General features: G+C 47.0%; 1 long non-coding RNA gene across 3 annotated transcripts; it reads left to right on the plus strand.

Annotated features, from left to right (window-relative positions):
- The first annotated feature begins 2,457 nt into the window (after nucleotides 1-2,457).
- LOC114016387 (uncharacterized) lies at nucleotides 2,458-13,967 on the plus strand. 3 transcript variants are annotated; one of them, XR_003560811.2, is made up of 4 exons: nucleotides 2,458-2,576; nucleotides 7,305-9,919; nucleotides 10,540-10,739; nucleotides 11,676-13,967. It is a non-coding gene; the product is annotated as an uncharacterized LOC114016387 (long non-coding RNA). The 3 variants fall into 3 exon arrangements; XR_003560812.2 differs by having other exon boundaries at nucleotides 7,305-7,511; nucleotides 9,838-10,739; XR_003560810.2 differs by having other exon boundaries at nucleotides 7,305-10,739.
- The last annotated feature ends 3,920 nt before the right edge of the window (nucleotides 13,968-17,887 follow it).

The following is a 17,887-nucleotide window of genomic DNA, read 5'->3' on the forward strand; positions in this document are numbered from 1 at the left end:
TTCCTGTCATACTAAAAATACCAGCCATCTCACAGCTTGTACCATCCAGATCCTGTTGATATCTTTTGGTTGTTTGATTATTTTTTGCTCATCCTACATTTTTTCCCCCAAACAGTGGCTGATGTCGCCATGGATTTAATAAGTTGATATGTTCATATCACTCTTTACAGGTAAGTTATTTTATTACAAGATAATAGTATTGAATTCTCTTCCCACAAAGATGCAATGAGTTTTGTGTCATTCATCGTTAAGTCGTACCATTCAAAAAAATTGAATGGGCCAAAATCTGTTGCAAATAGAGCCTCATGTTTCCAAATGTGAGGATGGGATGTTGAAATCTAATAACCAGTAATGATTCTGTCCCCGTGGTACAGTATCTGGGCTAAACCCAAACTGGTTAAATTTAAAGAGACTAGATGAAAAAAAATCTTTATCCCTCCTGCTCCCAGTTACGTTTTGGGAGGTTAGTGTGTCCCCTGCAAGTTCTGTCCCTGAAGCCCTAAGGCCATATTTGATCTGATGTGTATGGTAAGGGTCACCATTTACAACTTCCAGGATTAGCTGAGCTTAAACATGTATAGGGTTAACTCCTGTCTGAGGGTATTTTCTTGCGTTAGAGCATATGTATCTTCTAGGTTCTGCTATTCTCAGCGTAACAGAAAGGACAAAGCTCTGTTTAGTAGTTACAGTGGCGCTCAAGACTCACAGAATTTAGTCCAGCACCTTTTCCAAAACATCCATAAGCTATATTCTTCCTTCAAGTTATGAAAGATACCGATGAATAGAGATACTGAACTGCAACTATACGATGCCCTATGATTCACTGTGGGCTGCAAACAGGGAGTTTGCTGAAATGATCCCTCGTCTTGACAAGGAAGAATCCATTTTCTCAAGACTCATTATGGGGGATACCGGTTTGATTCCCAGGCTTCTTGACTCAAAGCAAACCGTGAAAGATCGGTAGTTTTGTCACTGCTTTGAATAAGTCACGGTTTCACCCTGACCCCCAAAAGCCACACATGGATCCAAAATGTCTTAATCTCTTTTAAGTACCCTGCTCTTCAGCTATTAGGCAGTCAATATTTCTGTATGGCTCAATTATTATTGTCATCAAGAACAATCCTTGCTCTTGTACATGAAGAGAACTTATTAAAAAGTATGATTAAAATGGAAAAAGAAATAAAATTATGTTTGCAGCCTAAAATAAAATATAACCACAGTAGCGCTGATACGGGAAAGAGAAAGGATCTTAGGAAAGGCAAAGCATTGGGGTTCCTTCTAACGTTTTCATTTTCACTGGAAAGGCTGGTAATGCATCACCATTCCTTTCCAACTCCAATGGGCTGAGAAAAGCAGGAACATGGAGCTCTCCAGGGATGGCGACACTTTCTGTCCCCAAGCAGCAGGCTTTTTCATCTCCAGTCTGTGCCATTGAGGACCCTAATGGTAGATACTGTAATTAGTCACCACGGGGGTTACATGTTCCGAGTGAAAGACAACTGTACGTAATTGATGTCATGGCACGAGCAGGAGCAGAGAAGCCCATTAAGAAAGCTGCCTGTCACTCTCACAACATTATTCCTTCAAATTAAATGCAAAAGTGTTGTAAATAATTAAGATACAGAGGAACAGGAAACAGGACGCCAACAGTGTTGAAGTGTGACTGTCTTGTTATTCGGCTGTTGGAAAGATACAACCAAAAGGAGTCATTTTGTTCTTAAAGGAAAACATGTCAATGCAGTTAATCTCATCTCACTCATTTCTCCATCTGCTCATCTTTGGGAATGCAATCCAGTCACCTGAGCCTAAACGCTGATGCATACGCTTAACCCGTTCTGCCTTCAGATGCTGAAGCAGCACTGTAATACAGGCTCTGGCGTTGCGATAACCATTGAGAGTCCTGCAGTGAGTGATACAAAACCCAAAAATCAAGTCAAAGTCAAGTACACGAACAGGGAAGTCCTGCAGCTGGCTGAAGATAATGGAAAAGTCTGGTTTGCTGTTGTGCTCAGAGGTACAGAACTGGTGGTTGGTACCAAACTGGGAGGGCTGTTGCAGCCCAGGTTTGCTGTCGTTGCTTGTCCCGACTGTTTGGTGTACAGAAATGAATCTGCTTAAAGTGAACAATTTCAGGAAAGCGAAGCAAAAGGCCTTAGGAACTTCACCAATTCATGAAAATATAGATTCCCTCTTACAAGAAAACTTGTTAGCCATCAGGAATGAAGTTTTGCTACAGGAAAGAAAACAAGTAGTGGGTGCTACAAGAGGACTCCTCCAGGCCAGGGACAACTGTCGCCCAGAGAGGTGAGCAGCACAGCAGGGTAATTAGCAATTTGATTTCTGAGCTGGCTGAGAGAAATTACTGCTCTCCAAGTAAGGAGAAGTAGAAAGTATCTAGTTTCTTCTTTTTTTTTTCTTTGTTTTTTTGTTTTTTGGTTTTTTTTTTGCTATAGCCAGAAGGGAATGGCAAGCCAAGGGACTCTGCAGCTGGGAGTGAGGACTGTGGCATGCAGTTGGGTGCATCATCACCTCCTCGAGTGCACAAGAGCTGGTTCCTGAGACAGGCTTGTTACCAGGTAAGCTCTTTCTTGCACTAACAATTTTTGGCTTCTTGTAGTGGAAAGTCCTCAGTCCAAAAAATAAATGTTTGCTCTGTAAAGGTACTGACAAACTCTAGCTCCAGGCAGGAAGGTTGAATGAGTAGAGACATGCACAGAATTGCCTGTAGTTCCTGGCTGAAACCAGGGCCACAGCACAGCCTCCCATCCTCTGTACTATCTGCATTCAGTAGTTGTTCAGGTACTGGTGCCAACACAACATCCATCTGTAGCTCTCCTCTCGCCCTGCCCAGCGCCAATGGATCCCCTGGAGTGAAGCAGTTCTCAGCTGCCAGGCCCCTGTCCTCTGCCGTGTTCCCAGGGGAAAGGCTGCCGCTCTGACCACTCTTGAGCAGGTAAACTGAGTTTGCAGTAATCCCAAATACCTGAGATAAGCAGCACGGCTCTGCCATGGAGGCTGAAGGCTTTAAGAGCAGGGAAGGACGGGGTCAGATGGATGTACATGCCTTATGTCATGTGGCCCTGCCAGAGCTGCAGCCTAATTGGATTTCACAAATGTGACTTCGCTGTCTCTTGATCACAAAACCGAATTAAACCTCAAGAAGTTTCAAATAAATCCCTACCTGAAAGTTTGCCTCAAAAAGAAAATTACAGTAGTCTCTTTTCAGCTCCTCCTCTGCCCCAGAAGGCAAGAAAAATGAAAACTTCAAAGCAAAACTATTGCTTTAAAACAAATATGAAGAGAAGCAAAGCACAACCAGCAGAGCTGCTGAATTCCTGGGTGCACTGAATAAAATCAGTCATGTGATAATGATGGGATTTTCTAGAACACCTTTTAGGCATGCAATTTCTGTGTTAAATCTATTCAGACATCCCCAGAACATCTGTTTCTTCTATGAAATGGGAATAACAGCCTCTTTTTACAGGGCATTGACAGCTACAGATAAAAGCACGGTAATTGCTAGTAGTGACTATTCCCTAACAAGACATTTTCTTGAAAGTTAACCTGTCAAGATCTTTAAGACTATCGCACATCTACACACAGATTCTGGATAAGAACCTCAGCCATGATAGCTGTGTGCCACTTCACACCGTTTGGGGAGGTAGGGTACTTGTTGAAATCATAGATAACGGTGGGATTCCAGTAGATTCAAGCCTTCCTTGAAGCCAGATCACAAGCGAGCTGCTGCCTGCCGTTGGGCTCGGAGAGGGAGCAGAGCTGCCCGGTCCCTCTGCTTTGCTGTTAATGTGACCTAAAATCAGCCGGAGCTGCTCTAGCGCACTGGTGCGACGGGCTGCGCCAGCTCCCTTCGGGGAGGTGCTGGAACACCTGCTGAACCACCGGGTAGCTCAGGAGGAGGGGAGCCAATGACAGCGGGTGCCCGGGAAGATCCACAGCTCTACAGCAACATGGGTCCCAGCCGCTTTTCATCTGCAGCTCCCACTTTCCCTATGTATATTCATGAGTCAGGGTGCAGAGAAGATGAAAAGGCTGCTAGCAGACTTCTCCCTGGAGTCACCGCTTGGAATGGTACCACATTTCCAGGGAAGCCTCCCCTGCGTTCATAACAAGACTGTTCTCATGGGAACGCCATCGTTCCTCCGTAGTTTTCAAGGCAGGCAAACGTTATCCTTATTGCCCAAATACTGAGGGACAAGGGGAAGCCACTAAACCTCATCTGCTTTGGTTAAGATCCAGAGCCAGAGTGAAATTTTACCTCTTTTGAAAAACCCAGCGGCAACATTGCGGTGGATTTGGTGGGTGCCAGGCTGTTCTGGTCTGGCTGGCAGCTGCGTGAACAGCTGGAAAACAGTGCCTGAAAACCAAGGGACAGGGAAACCTGAGCTGCTCTCACACAGGGCTCTAGCAGAGCAAAATTCTGCTGCAGAAAACCTTGCTGGCATTTTGCTTTGCAACAGGGAATGGCAGCTATTGGAGCAGAAGAAAAAAAAAAAAACCCACAAACATTCCTGAATGAAAGGGAAGTGACTTTGGAGGAGGCACCAGCTCGGAATAGCTCCTGCCACCCTTTGTGACACCCTCGCTCCGTGCGGGGATGGCCAGGAACAGGCTGTCAGCGTGCTCTGTGTGCAGCGTCCTCTGCTAAGGAATAGCAGTTACTCCCCTGGAGCACCTACAACCTGGAAGAAAGCTAAATCAGACTGATGCTTTTTAATTTTGAGGGGACTGTTATAAATATTGAAAAGAAATCACATCTCCTGTTATCTGTTATAAAACTGGAAAGTTTCAAATTATTTTTCTCAGTTGATTTGCAAACTCTCATTAGTGCTGTGTGCTGATGCCTTATCATAAGGGTGTCTCTGAGTGCTGAAACATGTCTTCTCTAAATGAACCAAAAGCACAAAATTTTGTGTCTGTAGCTGCAATGTGTGTTAGAGCTACAAAATCCTCTCCTGTGAACTCATGCATATTTTACTTCTTTTAAAAATTTTCAAGCATCTTCAGCTTTACAGCAAATCCTACATTTATAATAAAGCCAGTGTTACCTTTCCAAAAAAGACAGTGGCATGGACCACAGCAGACCCATTTCTGACCCTTGTGCCACAAATGCAACATTTCCCCAGATTTCTTTGATTTTAAAAACCACTCTATGTGGCAGTGAGGTATTGCACCTGAGAAATGTCAACAGCCTAGTGAGAGTGCATTCTTCTAGTAGAGATTACTCATGAGCTACTAATCTTAGCATAAGAAAGCCTTTGACTGACTTCCAAAGGACCTCAGTGCAACTCGTAAGCAAACTGGTCTCGCCTATTAGTAACGCAGAGTAATCCAGGTGTTTTCTTGGGGGAAAGTATCTTGCACAGGTTCCCTGCCCAAGCCAGACTGGTCCAGCAGCCTTTACCCACCCTGATGGGCTGAGGAAGGCTCAGTTCCCAACAGCCGCTCAGCATGCAGCAGGATCAAACCCTCAAACTCTGCAGTTCAGATGTCTTATGACAAGCAATTATCAGCCTGTTTGTCTGTGCTGGCAAGGTGGGGAGACCCTCAAACTCTGCAGTTCAGATGTCTTATGACAAGCAATTATCAGCCTGTTTGTCTGTGCTGGCAAGGTGGGGAGATCTGCAATAGCTGAGATCAATACCAACTCTGTTACTAAGCAGATGCCATCTCGTGGCCTCTCAGCAGCTCATTAACAGGGCTTGAGAGAGCAACCAGAGGATGTTACTGAGAGGGTCAGAGGAATACAGTGTGCTGCTACAGGACTTACTACTGGAAACAAGGACCTGGCTGTCGAGTACAAGAGGCTTGCAATCATAACAGACCTCATTACCTTATTTACATACGAAATCACACAGCTAAGTCCTGCAAATATTCACCTGGAATACAGATGTTACTCCTAAAATCCTCCTACCTGCCTCTGCAGTGAACAAGGACAGCGAGCAAGACAACCCTGACGGACAGAAACCGAGTGACTCACCCAAGGTCATGCAGCAAGCGGTGGCAGAGGCTGGGGCGATGAGCACCAGTCACCAGCCCGGTGCTTTAACCCCTGTGCTGAACTGTCTTGGTCAGTCAAGGCTGCAGATCAGGTGTAAAGGTTGAAGTCAGAAGAAAATTTTATTCTTCAAACACAGTATTAAAAAAATGTTTCCGAACTTTTCTGTGTGGTAGCACACAGATCATTTCCAGTGATGAAAACTCCCGGACCACGTGTTTGATAAACATCACATTTCGGTCTGCGCCTTTCAGTGCTGTTGCACAGCTCTTCACACCCAGCTGGGGCCTCAGTCCTGAGGTGCCCTGTAGCTTAAAACCCAAATATTGTTACAAATATTGTAAACAGATTGAGATGGAATACATGTCTCAGACCCACGACCAGGAGTGCAGGATGGAGACAGCTGTGGGAGCCGCGCACTCTGGTATCTGGGGTGCCCGGGTCTAACGCCCACTGCTCAAGGGAATTCAGAGGCTGAGACAATGTGGCCCTGCGTGCAGAAGGAACAGCTCTTCCAAGGAAGAACTCACATAATATATCAGTTGGCAAGTCAAAGAATGACCAAGATAAAATAATGACGCTGCATGTCTGAGCAAAGCATCAGAGAAATGTTCCAAAAAGTCTTGTCTAGAAGTCTGCAGCAGTTGAAGTTTTGTTTCTGTTGCATGGAAGGTTCTTGGCCATAGAGGCATTTCAGTGCCTGTTGGCCCCAGTTCTCAGCAGGACAGAGAGGAAGGAATGCCCCGAGGAGCAGAACAATCATTTGGATGTTCAAGTGCAAGTGCAAAATTCTGTGAAAAGCTGATTGTACTTCATGGAGTTAGCGGATGAAATGCTGTATCCATGGTATCTAAGAAGGTGACTCATGTCACCACTATAAATATTAAGCTTGCACAGAATATATTCTGGTAAAATCTGCATTTGTACAACAAGCTTGTACTGAGGTTCTACTTCTTCCAGTGTTAATGGTGCATCTCTCAGGATGAAATGCCAGTGTAAAACAGCTGAGGCCCCAGGAAGCCATGCTCCACAAGCTCTGCTCTCCCTTTCTCAGCCATGGCACCATGCACTAACCACTGCGCTGCTGCCAGCAGAGCCCTGAGCTGGGCATCGTACCCCGGCAGCATCGTACCCCTGGCAGCATCATACCCCCGGCAGCAGGCAGCACGCCCCAGGCTGAGCACATCAGCGTGCATCATTATGAGTGCATGAAGTCGGTGTGGAAACGTCTCTGTGTACAGCTTTAAAAGCTTAATGCCATAATTGTAATTCAAAATATTTACTTCAGCACAGGAACAAGTCACTGGCCCCTCTCTGATGCTGCCTGTGCTATTGGCCGTTAAGAATAAAGTGATACCGCCTGGAAAGAAAAGTAGCCGTGAATGGGGTAATCATTAAACAGCTGCATGCCAGCCTGTTTGGGTCTTTCCTGGGAAGCAAGGACATCGCACTGGAGTATCTGGAAGTTCCTAGAAGAAACAACAGACCTCATAAGGTAAAGACATCAGGCAGAGCTCTGCTGGCAATCTGGAATTTGCATCAGCAAATAGCTCTGGGTGTTTGTGCTTGGAGAGGAGCTGTAGCTTGCCTCCCTTGGCAAAAAGGGAAGGGAAAACCAGGCAGCCTCTCCACGCTGACAGAAGTGCTGCTGAGCTCAGGAGCCCTCCCTCTCCTTTGCTAGCTAAATGTTGAGGGACAGGAGGAAATCAGTGGGGAAAAGAGTATTGTATTTGTGGCTGCTCTGTAGTCAAGGCCTTTAAGTGATATAAATAGGACTTAAAAAAAAAATAATTTACTGAGTTCTTTATGACTTTTAGGAGATACAAATAACGAAGAACCTTCTTTGCTTCCCTTGTTTAAATATTCGTTGGTTCAGTGAAGGTGGAAAAAAGTCAGAAAGCTGAGTTGGGTCAACATTACAAGCCTTTGGAAAAAAAAAATAGTAATAGACTAGCACCTCTCCTCCACCCAGGGTCACAAAACAGATGAAATCTAGCGGCTTCGGTAGTTTTTTGCATGCGTTATTATATATCTTGAGAGTCTGATGAAATGGAAAGACAATAAAATTGGAATCCTATTACTATGTATGTTTCGTGAGATTAGTAATTTCACAGTATATTAATTTTTTCCTAGATTAAATGTGTAACAGCACTTGATTTAACAGCGAAGCACGGGTAAGACAGTATTCCAACATTGCTGTGAACATCTGTTCCGAGTTACCACAATTCCAGCTGAAAAACAAATATTTCCACTATAAATCAACCAAAACATCATCCTGAGTGTTGTAACAGATGCAAAATGATTCTGACTCCCTCTGCCCTGTGGTTTGGCTCTTTCCTTAAAATTGCTGTGAATATATTTATTTACACGCTTCAAGAAATACACATCTGAAATGGCTCTTTAAGCTTATGTAGAATATGTCCAATGTTACTCCAAAGCTAACAGTCAGTTGATAGACTATCTTAGTAACTCCAGATACTACTATTAGCATAAACTCTAGTTACAGCTTTCCAGATAAACCTGGTCCACAGCAACACTTAAAGTCCTGCCCAAGTGTTCTGAACACTTCAACCCAATTCTACTAGAAATGATGACCTGGAGTTGGTGCAAACGTGGGTACTTGTTTTGATTTTCGCTTTCGTTCTGTTCTGGTGTGCTTTGGTGGGTTTTTTACCCGCATTGTTACTGCTGCTATTCATCTTTAGTTTCATGAGCTAAATGAATCAGAGGAGATATTGATTTACCTGGGATAAAGAACTGAGATTTGTTTACTAAACATGAAATTTGGAAAAAGGCTTTGCAAGAGACTTCCGGGTTAGTGGTTTCAGTATGTGAATAAAATGGCTTGTTTAGGCAGAAGCTGCGATTCCGTACTTTGTTTAATTGCATTAAGCTGCATCTGACCAACTCTGATTAAAGATGCTTTCCTTTTTTGAAATATTCATGCGGAACAGATAAGACAGATCAGGAGAGAACTGAACTACGGTATCATAAATAACAACACAGTCTTGCAGGGGGGAAGGAGAAGTCCTTTGGGTTTACCCCTCTTTGCACAAAATACACTTTGGGGGAAGAAACAGCCCTGTGTTTTGAGGATGACGTTCTGTAGTTGTTAATCATTTTCTGTCTTAAATGCTTGGAGGAAAACCAGTGTGTGTAGACTAAATATAACCGTGCCTTTTGTGATAGTTGGGAAATGGGAGCTGCAGGCTAGTTATCCAGCCCATAAACAGGAACACATGGTCCATCCAAAGATGTGATGATGGCAAACGGAGCACTTAGGGGAAGTATCAGGGCCCAGCTCACACTGTCACTGTGACAGCAGCATGTGTCAGACGGGGGTTTTCAGGGGTCTGTGTCAAAGTGAATGGAAATCATAAGAGGGGTCCAGCCATAAGCACCTGCATCCCCTTCAGAGGTGTCAAAATTATTATAAAAGTCTAGGACCACATTTTCTAAAGGCAATTTGTTAATTAAGGCGTAACAGTTAAAAAAAAAAAAAAGTTGCATATATTTAAAACAGCATAAGAATGTGTATTTTGTTCAACATTTCTATTTGTAAAGAGATTGAAACACATTCTATATGCAGTAGGCTGCATGCCTTTTATGGCATTATACATTTGCTTTATATATTGTTAATTAGACCTAATTTGGCCCTTGAAAAGAAAAATCTCATTAAAATTCTGATCAGTGATGTTGGCAAGCAGCCATCCAAAAAGCCTCTATTTCTTCCTTTGATAAGTTTGAAACTGCTATAACAAACAGTAAAAACAAGATCACAGCCTTCTTTCTCATGCCAATCAACATAATGTATTCTCCAGGTCAAAGCCATTTAAGGGAAAATACAGGAGGAGGACATCTTTATTTCCTTGTATACATGCTGTCAGATGGCTACAGAAAACTGTAAGTATGTTTGTGCCCTTTGGCAGCTTAAAAAAACAACACCAAAAAACAAAAGACTGCCTATGAAAATGCTAGTTGTGAGCCTTCAAAAACAACTTACTCGGCAAGGAAATTAATTAAAAGATTTTTTAAAAAAAAATGATTTAAAAATGAATGGGAATAAAAATAATACAAAGCTGGTATAATATTAAACTAGTTATGTCTGATATTTTCAGTACAACTTTCTGCCTGATGCTTTTGATATAGTTTAAATTCTAAACGCCTGGCCACGAAAACATACAGACAAGAATATCTTCAGTCCAAATACAGTCAGTTATGCACCCACATCACTGCAGATCAGAGCAGATAACTTTAAAAGAAAACTTGGCATTAAAAAATAAAGTCAAAGACAGAATTAAGCAACAAACAATAGCAATGCTTCTGTGCTTCCTTGTGTCCGCACGTTTATCGAAGGGTTATTATAATACAGCTGCCAGCTATCGTTGTATTTGTCCCAACTAATTGAAACCTTTCACTTCAATGCATAAAAACAACTTTACGAGGCTGAACGCTGTTTGAAATGGCAAATATGATGCATCTCTTCTGTTGTACGTCTTTTCTGTACACATCTGTCCTCGCAGGAGATGTTAGCAATTAATCTAATCCTTCAGAAGATAAAACAGGCAGCAGGACTTTTGCAGAGCTGCTGAGCCCAGAGGAAAGGAGAGGTAGGAGGACTCACAGTTTGAACGCTCCGAATCCGTTCCTTTCCCTCAGAGCACAAACCCCAGTGTGCAGCTGCTCCATCCTGCGTCACAGCACGCGGCAGCCCTGGACACTGGTAAGACAAAGCCAACATATGATTCTGGGAAAATACCTCCTTTTTCTTTTGATAAACAGTCATACGACTGAAATCCAGCTTTGGGATGCTCTGTATCAGTAAAGGTGATTCCACGTTTGAATATACATTAAAATATCCAAGTTACTAATACTCCATTTTTTCCAAGCCCTTTTAAACTGTAATCTTCACAGATCTAATCAGGCTTTCTGTATCAAATAAAGTAGGGAGATATATGCACGGAATCCAGGGTACATTTGCCTCTTAAGACAGTGTTCATTGTTACTGTCTCTGTGTTGCATTATGATACTTGCATAAGTAGGTTTCCAAAAACCTGGGAAGCCTGGTACACTCATCTTCAACATATTCAATGTGCCTGTTCTGATACTGAGATAGCAACTAGTTTCCAACTGAAAGTTCTGATGAGAGATTTAAAGAGAATGAAATGGGCCACACGAGAGACGATAATTTAGGAGAATCCCCCTGGCTGGGCTAGGGAAGGGGACTGCTGGCTGACAGCAGCACTGGGAACCTGCTTTGCTGCCGCCTGTAACTGGGAGTACATTAAAAAAAAAGGGGGGGGAGGGCACGACCCAAAACCAGTCTCATCTACGAGTCTTCATGAATCTAAACCTGCAGGATGAACTGCATACAGATTAATAGTGTTCATTTCTGCACCACTTGCTGCTCTTCTGAAATATGTGCAGTTAACAATGATTCTTTTGTCAAGGGGACATAGCATGACTTTAATGCCTTTATGTTTAGAAGCCTGATTTTTGTCTGTAGGGATTTTCCCAGCTTTCTGCAGAAGGCCAGGCTTTCTTGCCAAAGATAAGAGAGGTTTACCATGTGTCTGTGTTCTTAATAATCTAAGCCCCTGGGATCGAAAACTAGTTTGGGGTTTCTGCAATTTTTATTTTATTTTTTTTTTTTTTACAGAGGGAAACCTGGGAGCAGGGTGGATGTCACAGAACTGATCACAGAAGTACAGGACAGAAGGAGATCCCAAGTTCAGGGCAACCTTGCAAGCCTGAAGCTTGGGGGGTACTAGTCAATTCAGTGAGTTTCACAGACCTCCTTGAAGAACATGGGTTTTCAGCACCAAGTTCTACAGATCCAGATCTGATAAGCCTATGCATGCAGAATGCATCAGGCTACATTGTGCCTGACCTTCCCCAGCACCCTGCCTCCGGCAAGCGCTCTGAAAACAGCCATTTGAAGTCAGAGAAATCTGGGTCATTGACTTCAATAGAAACTCTGAATAAGGAGGAGATGCTCAGCTCCTGCACCTTTCACTCCTCCCTCCTGTTACAGCTCTGCCTGGGGATGGGCTGTTTTATTCTGTGCTCGTGGGTGCTCTTCTATCTCCAGTAAAACCAATGCCAACTTCCAAAATCAAACAGCCTGAGCATGTAAGAACAGCTATTTCTAACTGTCTTTCTGCAGCATGCAAGCCAAAAGTGAGACAGGAAGAGGAACGGAGCACAGAGGAATAAATGGAAGGATCAAGTTGTTTCTCCCATTGGCACCAGCTGGGAGTTGTCCTTATTCAGGGGAAGGTCTGCCGGCAAAACAGGCCAGCTACTCGCTTATCGCTTGTCTCAATCCAGTTCTGTCATCTGGCTGCTTACACCTACTGGGTCTAAACAATTCGCCAAGGCACCGAGGGCACTAGGTGCTTGAAACAGGCTTGAGAGGCTGGTTAATGCTTTACAAGGCTAAGGTTGCTTTAAAAAGCATAGCAGAGTGTTTGTTCCAAAACTGTAGTCATCACTGAGAGTAACACTTGCTGAGTTCAAATCAGGTCAGCTGCCCAGGCAAGTACATGCATTTGATCTACTGTCATGGTAAAGGCTGACTGCAAACCTTGGCAGAGAAAATTATTAATCTTTCAACTCATAGCATATAAGCAATGACTAGTAATACCTATTTTTCTGAGAACTGGAATGCCTTTTGGAACCGCTCCAGATTACTTAAGAGAAGTTCCTCTGCCATCAGCCAAAAGCAGTTCCAAACCTGTCTCTCCCACATTCAATTAAACCTAACAAAAATAATAATAATAAAATAAAAAAATAAAGTGAGGCGGGGGCAGATCATGGTTCATTCAACAAGCATTTTTCCTCTTGCAAGGAGCCACAGCAACTCGCTCAGCTGCACGCCACATGAGCAATAAACATCAATTTTTAAATAATTTAGCACTGTTGGTAGCAGCTTTCACTTGGAAAGCCAAGCAAGGGCTACTTCCAGAACCTCTGCGACGATGAAGGAAGTGGAGGGCAGACTTTGCTCCTTGGTGCTTCTCAGCCTTCTCTTCAAAAGCTGCTGCTTTTTAGCTCCACGTAGGGTGTGGGTATCTGAACATCCTCATGTGGCTTTTTATGTACTTCTGAGTTCTGTGTTAAATATAGCTGGAGATGTGCCACCATCTGAGGCCAATCTGGGATCATTTCACTGGTTTAGGATGAATTAGAACTAAAACAAAGGCTGAATCTTGAGCCTCTTCAAATTCTCAGATTCTCTCTGGTTTTCTGTGCATCTCAGTCCTTTCATCCATCACTTTGGCTCCTAAAGGCCTGAGGTGGGGCTCACTACCAATAAACCAGTAGCTATTTAAGGTACTGGGAAGCATTTGCTTTTCCAGTCTGTCCTGTGCCTGACCCAAAAGCTTGTTCTCCTGTATTATTTATCCTCTCCGCCTTGTAGCTTGTTATCCATCCCCCTGCTTTTGTAGTTCTTTTCTCCGCACAGGACATATTTAAAAGAAAACAACCTAACAGAGGAATTTGGTGACATCAGCAGCCCAGCTGCGACTGTATGCATACCTGATCAGGGAAGTTTTGCTCAGGTTTGAGAGGCTTCTCCGACTGCACGTACAGTACTGGCTCCTGTTTAACCCTGGGACAGACAGGATGAGGCGGGCAGAGGAAAGGGCTGGATTCTTCAGACCAGTCTAGATTTAAATGCATGTGGAGCTCTAGGTTACAAGGTGACTGCAACAGACCTGTCCTCCAGCACAGGAGCAGGCATCCTTCCGCCTGGCAGTGTCAGCATTTCCGCTAAGCCGTGATTATTGCCCAGCCTTCCTGGCCCAGTTTTATCTGTGTTTATGGAGAAAATACAAGTAGGTCCCCTGGAAGATACTGGTTAGATGGATCCCCAAAGACAATGTCACCTAAGCTTTCTGTATAGGTAAGAAAAACTGCAGTCTCGTTTCCAGAAGGTGGTTCTGAACAGAAGTCGTTTCAAGCTGTGCAGATGCAGTAGGGAAGAGAGTGGGACTCAGGGGGCCCTTACTGCTCCCCACAGCTGCGGGGCAGGGGCTGTAGGTGGGGGGCGTCCGTCTCCCCTCCCGAGTAACAAGCGACAGGACAAGGGGGAACGGGCTCAGGCTGCAGGGGGAGGTTCAGGTTGGATGTCGGAAACATTCCTTCCCTGGAAGGGTGGCCCAGCGGTGGAGCAGGCTGCCCCGGGAGGCGGTGGGGTCACCGAAGCGCGGACGCGGTGCGCAGGGCGTGGGTGGGGGTGGCAGCGCTGGGTTAAAGGTCCGTGACCCAGGTGTCCCGTGCACAGCGGGGAGCACAGGTCCCTCGGGCGCGGTGCTGCAGGCTCTGCCTGCACCGAGCCCCGCGCCGCTGGGAAACGTTTCACACGGCCTCGGCGGGGACAGCCCCCGCCCTTACTCCGCGTTGCACGCACGGACACGGGCCGCGTTAGGGAGCGGAGCGCGCCGGGGTGCGAGCCGGGCCGGGGGGCAGCGGGGCACGGCGGCAGCGCCCCCCCAGCTGGCGGGTCGGGGCGCCTGGCGGGCTCGCAGCCCAGCTGCCCCGGGAACGGCCCCGCTGCGTCGCCCGGTTCCGCCGTTGTGCCGCGGGGCCCGGGGGCGGGGCGGGGGCGGGGCGGCTCACGGGGCGGGGCGGGGCGGGGGAGCGCGGGCCCCGCCAGGAGCCGCCGCCGCAGCGGGGGAGCGCGCGGCCACCCGCGCCTCCGGGCCCTGCCATTGGCCCAAAGTAGGTCAGCGCGCGCGCTCACGTGACGGCGCTCGCGTGCGTCTCCCCCGCTCCGCGTGACGGCGGCGCGGCAGGGGGCAGGGGACACGGGGCAGGGATCAGGGGACAGGGGACAGGGCCCAGGGATCAGGGACCAGGGGTTAGGGCTAGGGGCCGGGGGTCAGGGGCCAGGGGGCTGGGGGCCGGGAGGATCCGGCTGGGCCACCGTTAGTTGATCCCTTGATCGTTTGAGATGCCGGCGGCGCTGCGCTTGGCCCCGGGCAGGTGCCGGCGCTCCCGTGAGGGGACCCCGGGCGCAGTGCTGGTGGCGAGGCCCCGCCGTGCCCGGCCGTGGGCTGCCAGCCCAGAACCAAAGGCAGGGCCAAGGTGGCCCCGGGCCGTGCCGCCGGGTGGCCCCGGGGCTGCCCACACGGCCACGGGGGCTCCTGCTGCCACAGGGGTGGCTAACCCTGGGCGCGTAGGTAGAAGAACCCCTTAAAAGTGTACAGGCTTTTTGAGCTTAAAGTTTTCTTTTCAAATTGTGTGTGCTAAAAGAAAAGAATTGCTTTTAAAAAAAATCTTGGAAAATGGTACATTAGCTTACATGTATTTGGTTTGAAAAAAACTAGGATCTTTGGGCCATATAACTGGTCACATTTCTGTGTTGAAAACACTAAGGGCAGAAACATAAACATTGGCTGAGATTTATTTTTTTTTTAATTGGGGACCGATCAAGGTATTTTCTACACAAAACCTAAGTAGCTGTCATAGTTGTTCATAAGCCATAAAATAAACACTTCACGGGTGAATGCTAAGCTAAGAATACATGCCAATAAACATTGGCATGTGTTAGTATTTTGCTTGGAAAATGTAGAAATCCAGTTAGTGTATCATTAGCTCTGTTTTCGTTGTGTTTGCCTCACCTGGAGTGCAGCGTGCAGGCTCAGCCAGTGGCCAAAATAGCATGAAAGAAGCGGGGGCCACCTTTGGAAAAGCATAGCCAGTGAAAATCGGTAACTCATGGGTAAATCCAACACCAGTACTCAGTAACAGGGTGCTGTCCTGCCAGCCTGGCGATTCGGGCTGCTTGGAATGAAGCCTGCATCCAGGACAAGGCTGGAGTTAAATTACTGCTCCTGTTGTACCGTAAGACTGAAAAAACCAGCTCCAGCACCCTAACTCAGGTACTTTGCTCAGCTCTTCTGGCTGGTCCATGTATCAGGAAGAGTTGTTCCAGCTTTCTCACCCAGGACATTCCCAGCACTTCATGGTCCATCTGTAACTGTATGCAGTCCTCAATGTCTGGCTGCTTCGTTTTGTTCCACACTTGCACAGATCTACACAGAATTCATCCTATTCAGTGTCAAGTAGTGAAACTGCAGTTTTCCTGCCATTCTGTTGCATAGAAAATGCCGTTTCTTTCTGTCAAGTATATTTTGTCTGTAGTGGTCAATAACCATAAAAACCTAAGTAGTTCTGCTCAAGTTGAGCTTTCATTACATCCCTAACTAATCTTGTTTGTAACTGGCGTTTCCCAATACCCCCATTACTTGGACATCTTCTATTCTGTGTAGTCTTCTTTGTTGCTTACCAGATCTCTTAAATGTATCTTGTTTTATTCTTTATACTGGATAGAAAAAACCTTCTGTACTGTATCTGCATATGGATTGCAGATCGCCCTAATCTTTATGTCGCTCATTCTACCTCTGTAATTAAAGGTTTCCAGTAACTAGCAATTTGGCCGTCTGAGGCAACATTGGTATATGTACAATCATTTAATAATCTACTGCTTTTTTTAGGTTAGGTGGCTTCGAAACTACTGTGCTGCTACTGTCATATTCCTGCTTGAAGCCCCTCCAGTTGCCAGCCTGTGGCATTTGAAGGTTTTCCATAACCCCGCTCAGCTGTGCCATAGGTACATCGATCTTACGCTGTCTCTGGTTCTGAAGGGCCTGATGAGTGCAGTTGCCAGTCTTCAAGTTTTGGTTGTGCTAGTGCAATTTTATTGATTTGAACGTACTTTAGACTTTGATGAGTTGTTTGAAGTTGTTTGTTTTAGTTGGATCGTTTGACTAGACGCTAGTCAGTGCACGCAATCAGAGAGAGATGCATATGGGGATAACGTAACTGTCCAAGCCAGACTTCTGTTCCTCAGGGAGCTTTTGTTTCCAAATAGTGGGCATCCCAACTAAAAGCTTACTCACGTGATTTATCTGTATTTGCTTGTAGTGAGTATTTATGATTATTTGTTACTGGCAGAAGAACTGACTTTTGAAGAACACTAAATACAGATTGTAAAGCTATACAAAATGCCATCCAAAAATCCCAAAAGGATGATGAGAAGCAGGGAGATACAGATGCCTACAGGCACCTGAAGGGCTGCAGTTACTCCAGCACGATGGCAGCTCTGGAGCAGTCTGTGCGGTGGGGCCCGCGGCCTGCCAGGGCGGCTGCAGGCCTGAGCGGTGGGAAGCCAACCCAACTTGTGAGGAACTTGGCAAGCGGGAAGCCCTTTCCAACACAGAACTGGGACATGCTGGTGGGCCTCCTGCTAGTGGTGGCAGCTCTGTCACCCCTGCTCGTCCCGGTAACTGGTGAGGGAAGCGATCCGCTTGCGGCAACGGGGCGTATGGCAGGCCCGCTCCGGCACGCAGCGCCCACGGGCCCGGGAACCGGTTCCCCGAGCCGTGTATCACAGGAGCACCCGGGCCGGCTCCCCCGGCGCCAGGGCAGCCTGACGGCCGCCCCCCCACGGGCTGGCCCCGGCCGCCCCTCCGGCCGCGGCACTGTCCGGTCCCTCAGGCGGCCGCGGGGGGGGCTCGCCCACTCGCTCCCCTCAGGGGCGCCGCCGCGCTCCCCGCTGCCCTCACGCTCGGATGCACCGAGCGAGGTCAAATGCTCAGCGCTCATTAACATTCCTCCCGGTTACCGGGGAGACGGCGGCGGGGGCAGCGGGGCGGCCGCGCTCCTCACCGACCCCGCTCTCTCAGGAGGCGCTGGCGGCTCCCCGCCCCCCCCGCCCGCCGGGGTAACGGCCGCCGCGCGCGCGCCGGCGAAGGGGGGGGCGCGGGGCGGGGCGCAGCAGAGGGGCGGGGCCGCCCGCCGCGCCCCCCGCGCCAATGGCGGGGCCGCGCCGCGCCTGACGTCAGCGCCGGCAGCGCCTGC

Source organism: Falco cherrug, chromosome 1 (assembly GCF_023634085.1).
Source record: "Falco cherrug isolate bFalChe1 chromosome 1, bFalChe1.pri, whole genome shotgun sequence".
NCBI classification, from domain to species: domain Eukaryota; kingdom Metazoa; phylum Chordata; class Aves; order Falconiformes; family Falconidae; genus Falco; species Falco cherrug.